Here is a 7,142-nt window from a genome sequence, read left to right as displayed (position 1 = left end):
ACAAACTGTCTCTTCTTTACAGCAACAAATTGCCTCTATGAATCAATCTAAGTTTAGTGTGCCCACATTTGATGTTGCGAGCCCACTTTCTCTTGACATTGTTCGAGCTATCCCCCCTAAACATGTTGAAATCCCGCATTTGGAGCTTTATAATGGTAAGGGTGATCCTCTAACACATGTTAAGACTTTTCAAACAATATGTACTGATTTTGCTTATGACCAAAGGTTGCTTGCAAAACTGTTTACTAGAACATTAAGAGACAAAGCCCTACAATGGTATTGCTCGTTGCCTTCCTATTCTATTACTTCTTTCGAACAACTTGCAAATGCTTTCATTCAACAATTTCAAAACAATATAAGTCCTAAAGTTACTTTGATTGATTTAATGCATTGTAAACAAGGTGTTAAAGAAAAAGTGACTGATTTCATTGGTAGATATAAACATTTGTATGCTCAAATTTCTTTTCCAGTGCCTGACAATGATATTCAAATAATCTTTATTTCTAGTTTACAAAAAGATATCCGAGACAAACTTCTATTTTCTGAGTTTACTTCTTTCCAACAGTTGTGTGCAACTCTTCACAATTATCAACTGACTGTGAGTCAAATGGAACAATCACATCCTATGGCTCCGAGTGATAAGGGTGATAGGAGTCAACAACCATTTGGGAAGTTTAAACCGAACAGAGATTCCATCAAATTCAATGAAAACATCATCAACAACAATGTGAATGCAGCATCAGGTGTGCCTCCTATTTCTAAATTTTTCAAGAAAGAAAGAAAGTATACTCTGAATGAATCATTGCATAGTATTATGAATAAGTTATTGGAAGAAAATGTGCTTACTCTTCCTCCTATAAGACAAATTGATCCTGCAAAGATTACTTCACCTTATTTTGATAACAAATCTTTTTGTCATTTTCATCGTCAGCCTGGGCATGATACTGAAAAATGTTTTTCTTTAAACGGTAAAATTCAAGGTTTGATTGATAATAATACTATTTCTGTTTCTGGAGTGAATGATAAAGGCAATACATCTGTAGCTCCTCCTAATCAAAATCTTCAGATTTTTACTAATCCATTACCTTCTCATACCTCTAATGCGATTGAGACTAATGATTCCTCTCTTTCATCTGATGGTCTTGTGTCTATGACTCTGAATGTGATTAACTTTGTAGAGCAGCAAGAAAACCCTAAAGAACCTTCCATCACATTTGATTCCAGTGAAACCATTAGGGCACTTGATGGTCCTTTATACATAGTTGCAAAAGTCAAGAATACACCTTGCCGTGGAGTGCTTATTGATCCTTCGTGCATGGTTAATGTTATTACTGAAGAATTTCTTTTTACTTTGCAATTGAATCAAGTGATATATGACAAAACAAATGTGATTGTGAAACTGTTTGATGCATTTTCTTCTCCTGCAATTGGTTCTATTACATTGCCTATTGAGGTCCATAACAAATCCCTTGATGTGAACTTTGCTATTATTCCTTCATCCGAACAATTTCGTGTGAAGCTTGGCTATCCTTGGCTATCTTCCATGAAAGCTATTGCTTCTCCTATTCACAAGTGTTTGAAATTTCCCCATAATGGTGAAGTTGTTACTGTCAATCATAGTCTCTTTAAACCAGCTGAAAGAACTTCTAGTGTTCCTATTGATTACTTTTGGCCTAAACAATTCCAATCTCTTCCTCCGTGAAGTGATCATCTTTTCAAATCTTATCAAAAGTGGAAAACAGATATGATCCTATCTCTAAGTGAACCTAGAACACCTAAACTTGATATTCCTATCATTCTTGAGAAGGAAGTTCTTCCTTTGAAAGATAAAACTAATGTCTTTCCTCAAGAAGATTCCCAACCCATCCCTATGGATGTGACTATGTCTATATCTAATAAACTTCCTAAAAGTAGACCTATCCCTCCTTGTCATGACGGACTTGGTCTCCTTCCTAAACCAAAAATTCCTCCTTTATATGGAGCAGTTCCTCCTCCTTCCTTCTATAGAGAGAAGAGACCTTCTTCTTCTCCTATTGTCCAGCCTAAGAGACCACAACCTAAACACCCAAGTGATAAGGATGAGAACATTCCTCCTCCTCAATCTTCTTCACTTCCTACTAAGACTAGATGAAATCATTCTGCACGTGAACGCCGATGAAAGCATCGTCTTAGAGCTCAAGCAGCTGCTTCTCAAACATTGCAATCTCCAAAAACACCTTCAAAAAGCATTATTCCATTTTCTCCAAAATCTCCAAAACATAAGATGCATGATGGTCTTGATCCTGTGCGAATCAAAGACCCTATTTTTATAAATCTTGATGATGCTATAGATGAAAATGTTATTCATGATGAACATGTTACTCCTCTTGCTTCTAATAGTGAATATGAACTTATTGATGTTGATAACCATTTATCTAATGAATTTTCTAAAGCACTTATCTTAGCTCCTAGACAAGAACAACGTGGCTCGGAACATGAACATAGCCCTTGTTTGGATCTTGTGATAGCTCCATCTGCTGTGTTGGATGTTCCTCCTCTAGCGTGTTCCTTGCCTTCCCGAAACATTGATCAGCAAGATCGGGGGGTAGATGACGTGCTAGACTAGTTACATTAGCATAGCAGATTCTCTCCTCCTCTATCGTTACTTCTTCTATGTGTTATTCTCATTCTTCTATTTGTTGTCCTTAGTGTTGTCTACTTGAGGACGATGCAAAGCATTGAGATCTCTTTTGGTCTCTCTCATGTCAACTCAAAAGACACATGTGTTCCCTTCTTCTAGGTGACCTTCCTTGATTGGGGAATGAAGAACAATTATGCATACATACATATGATATACATGAATAATCATACAGCATACTAACCCCGAGGAAAGCGAAGTCACCTCGTGCTTTATGTTTTGTGTCTATTATCCTTGGGTTTATCTCACACTTGGGGGCTAAATCTTTGTGATAACGTGCTCCTTTCCTTCCTTATTTCTTATGTGTATCACTATGTTAAAACAATCACCCCCGTTGAGGCGTGTGCGATCGCTTTAATGTAGGGGGGCATACACCCTGTCTATCCTTTCGCGATACTTGAAAATTTCAAAATTTCTTGGTGAACTTAGCTTTGCCTTGAAAATTTTTGGTATTTTTCTTGCATGACTCATAGTGAGGGAACCTTACTACTGACAGTCATGGTTCTCCCTCGTGATCTTCCCTTTTACTTTGTCAATCAAAGTCGTAAGATCCTTAGTCCACTGGGGGCTTGGTGTATCTCTCCTCCTTGACATGGTGAAAGTCTTTCAATGTTGTTTCCTTGTACTTTATCGGAAGTATGAGCATATGCTTATACTCCCGCTAAAGTGGGGGCTAAATGTAGCGTCCTAAAATTGTGACACTTGCAATTTTGACTGCATTTCGGTCTTCACAATGGCAACGCAACACGCAACCTAAATGGAGACCCTGAAACCTGATTATGACACTGAAAACTGCATTTTCTTGCACCCTGGCCTAAACCTCCTTTGCACCCTGCTGTCCCGGGAGGTGGGACTAGAGCGCCCAGCGCCCTGGTCCCCAGGACCATGGCACCCAGCGCCCTGGTCCCTGGGTCCTATTTTGGGCCCGGTCTCTTTTGGACTTCGGGTCTTTATGTTTGCAAATTGGAAAATTATCTTTCCTGGTCGGCCTAAGGTCGGGAAAATCAGTCTATCAGCCCTAATTGACAAGTATATAAACTACATTTCCCTCTTTCATTCGATATGATGAAAAAAGCGTGGAAACTATACTCAAGCATTCAAGCATTCAAGCATTCATTCCAAGTCTCCATTCAAGGCTAAGTGTTGCATTCAAGACAAGGATTCAACCATTGAAGAGGAGATCACTTACTACATACTACTACAACAAACAACAACATCTATACCTTCGCACATAAGGATACAAACATCCTTACAACAAGGTATTAGTACTTGTTTTACATTACAGACATTTACATTTACAGCACTTGCTCATTTCTTGGTTAATTCCAAAACCGGGGTTTGACCTAAAGGCAAAGCCCTAATCCCTAACCCCCCAATCGTCTTCGCTTTTCTGTGTGTAGGTTGTAGGTACACGGCTGAAATTGAAGATCTGGAATCCTTGTGCAGAGACGAACAGATCCCCCTTCGTTTCGCGGATTTTTTGGAGGACCGTGGCGCTCGGGCGCCATCGTCCCGACAACTTTTGCTCAAATTTGCAGGACAGCGCCGTATCGACATTTTACTGCTAATTCCAGGTCCGCAGCTTCATCCTATATCCCTATCTCAGTTTATAAGCGAATCTTTGTCACTTTCTATGCATTCCTAGCTTAATTCTTCTATCAACATTCTTTACAAAAGAGGGTAGCCTTGCTTTCTTAACCCTTGAAACTCATTTAGCATCCAATCTTGCATTGTGTGGGATTGGATCTTGTGGGTTTCAACCCCTCTTTTGAATGTAAAGTCTCTCCCCTAAGTGAAAACCATCAACCCTAGAGTGAATCTCCCTTCTCTCTCCTTGGAGTTGGAAGAGGGGAGAGCAACTAGGGTTCGATCGCGATTTTCCGCTTTACAAATAGTTATGAAACCAACAAGAAGTATTTTGGGACAGATGTCCTGAAGTCTTTGCATAACCATGAGAAATTAAAAAAATAAAGGAACTGGGCCTGAATCAATGCATTATGCCATTTTTCCATCATGATCATCCTCTCTGCTTTTGTGGGCATCGTGAGTGGTTGTGAGTTCTTGAACAATGGATTGGTTCAGAACTTTCATCACGTTGAGCTTCGCCTTCACCACCTCCTTATTCCATCGGTGCTTCACTATCTTTTCAGCATGTTTCGGCAGTTGATCATTTCCAATGAAAGTCATAGACTCAATCCTAGCCACCCTTGTTATATCTTTCGGAGTGAAATTACCCTTGGCCTTGATTTTCTCCATGTTCATCTGGAAAGACCTGATTGCATCCTGTGTGCTCAAACCGCAAATTCCCAACTGCCAATCATGGTCAGAGTTAACCACCTTGTTATCATTAACTATGCTGCACTGGAGATCCTAGAGTTCGTAAACTGAGGTCTTAGCATCAGTGATCACAAACTTGAAGGTAAGCACTCGCCACATTATGGTTTTCTTCAGCATAAAAGGCTAAAATTCATCCACCACCAGCTTGATTGAGTGTTCTGTCAAAAACCTGGTAACTCCATATTCTTCTATTTTGTCAAACAAGGGTAAGATATTCTGCCATTTGTGCTCCTCCTTCTCCCATAGCACAAGCTGATTTTGAACTTTGGCAATAAGGCCCTATATCTCATCGCATAGCCTCTGCGAGTCGGTGATGTACTTCTCGCCATCCTTGATTATTCGCTTAATCCATTTCTCCACAGCTTCAGCAATACTCTTGGCCTGTTGAACTTGGCTCATTAGCTTTTTATTTTCTGGCAAAGTTGGGTCGAAGTTCTCTATAGCATGAGATATCGGGAGTGCCCCAAGACAAACAATACTATCGATGAACTAGGCCAGAACGTTTATGTGTCACTTTAGTTCTCTCTTTTCTTGCCCATCCTTCTCTGACTTGGTGAGCATTTTCTTTGCTAATACCTAGAAGAAATGATTGTTTGTGTCTCTACTCATGTTTCCCAATTCCACCTTTGTGATCTCGAAATCATTGGGGCTAGCCTTCGTGTTTTCATCCTTCTGTTTGTACGTGATGATTTGAGCAACCCATTTTCTAGTTCCCTCATCATTGTCCATGTGAGGGACAGTCTTGAACGTTTTCGGCTTTGGATTCTTCTCTATGTACTTAATGACCATTTCCTAAATCAAAATAGTCATGAGAAGAAAACTCTGCTTTTTGTTCACCGAGGTGGTCAAACACCTAGGAGTTGCACTAGAACCCATGGCTCCTTCAATCATTTTGGAAGGTGGCATCATAGCCACAGTCACCGTATGAGAATCCAGGGCACTAGCAACATCGCCATCCAATTCTTCAATTTCAAATATCTGGGTATCGAGAATGGTATCTTTCACCACTGTATACATTGCCTGATCCATCTTTCTTTGAGCGGCACTTCAGGATCGGGTATGCCGAGGAGTACAAAAATCCAAAGCTGAATTAGACCTATGTCTAAGATGGGGTGGCTTGTTATCCTTATCTGCACGAATAGGCATAGAAGCATTGTTAGAAATATGCTTTGGTGAAGGTAGAGGATCCTTATTACTTCTCACAGAATTAGACTTAATGCCTAATTTCATTGCTTTCTTATTGGCCACCCATGCCACAGTCCTTTCCAAAACTCCTTTGGTCCTTAACTGTATATCATCTTTCTCTTTCTCATCCCAGTCAATTGGAGGCATTTCAACTTTTGCACGGGCTAACTACCCTGGTTCAAATAGCTCTAGATAGTCCTCTTCGAGCCCCTTAGTATCCAACTTTATCTACAATGAAACAACTTGTTCTAACACCAATCTCATGTTTCCCCTTTTGAATACCTCAAGTTCATCTGTACATTCTTCCAAAAAATCTTCTAACTATGGCATTGGGAGGTATGACATTAGACCAAGACTTTGGGAAAATCCATTATTATCAAAACCTTTCCTTTCAGGATACAGGAAAAAATTGAAGTTCCTGAGGTCTGCTCCTATACTCAGAGCGTCAGACATCGAACTGTAGGACAATGCACCCAATTGGATGGGAAAATGACCTTCCCATTTGTCCCTGGGTTGTGCCTTTTTGATTATAGAGGTTATTTGTCTGCATATCTCTACCAGAACAAAGCAATCTGAATAGAAGTGAGGGAGCTTGAAGGGCTCCTCCTTAAACACGCCTACCCATATGTAATAGAAGCATGGAAACTAGATATAAAAACTACCAAACCTCTTTATCAAAGTCTGTGCATCTTCGGAGATTATTTTGGCTTTCATATTCTTCAATTCATGACACAAATCACCCAGAAAAGCATTGTGCACCCTTCTGAAATCCTGTAAGGCTTTATCCTTTTGCAGCATGGGATAGAACTCATATACAGGAACATCCTCCTCAGTGAGTTGTTTCAGTATTCCAACCAACTCCTTAAGACATGCCAAACAATACAAGAGATATGAAGACATAAAGAAGTTCTGTTTGAACTGTTTAGCCATACTCAGTTGTTCT

The sequence above is a fragment of the Cryptomeria japonica genome, chromosome 1, assembly GCF_030272615.1.
Source record: "Cryptomeria japonica chromosome 1, Sugi_1.0, whole genome shotgun sequence".
In the NCBI taxonomy this organism is placed as follows: Eukaryota; Viridiplantae; Streptophyta; class Pinopsida; order Cupressales; family Cupressaceae; genus Cryptomeria; species Cryptomeria japonica.
This window is presented reverse-complemented; position numbering follows the sequence as displayed.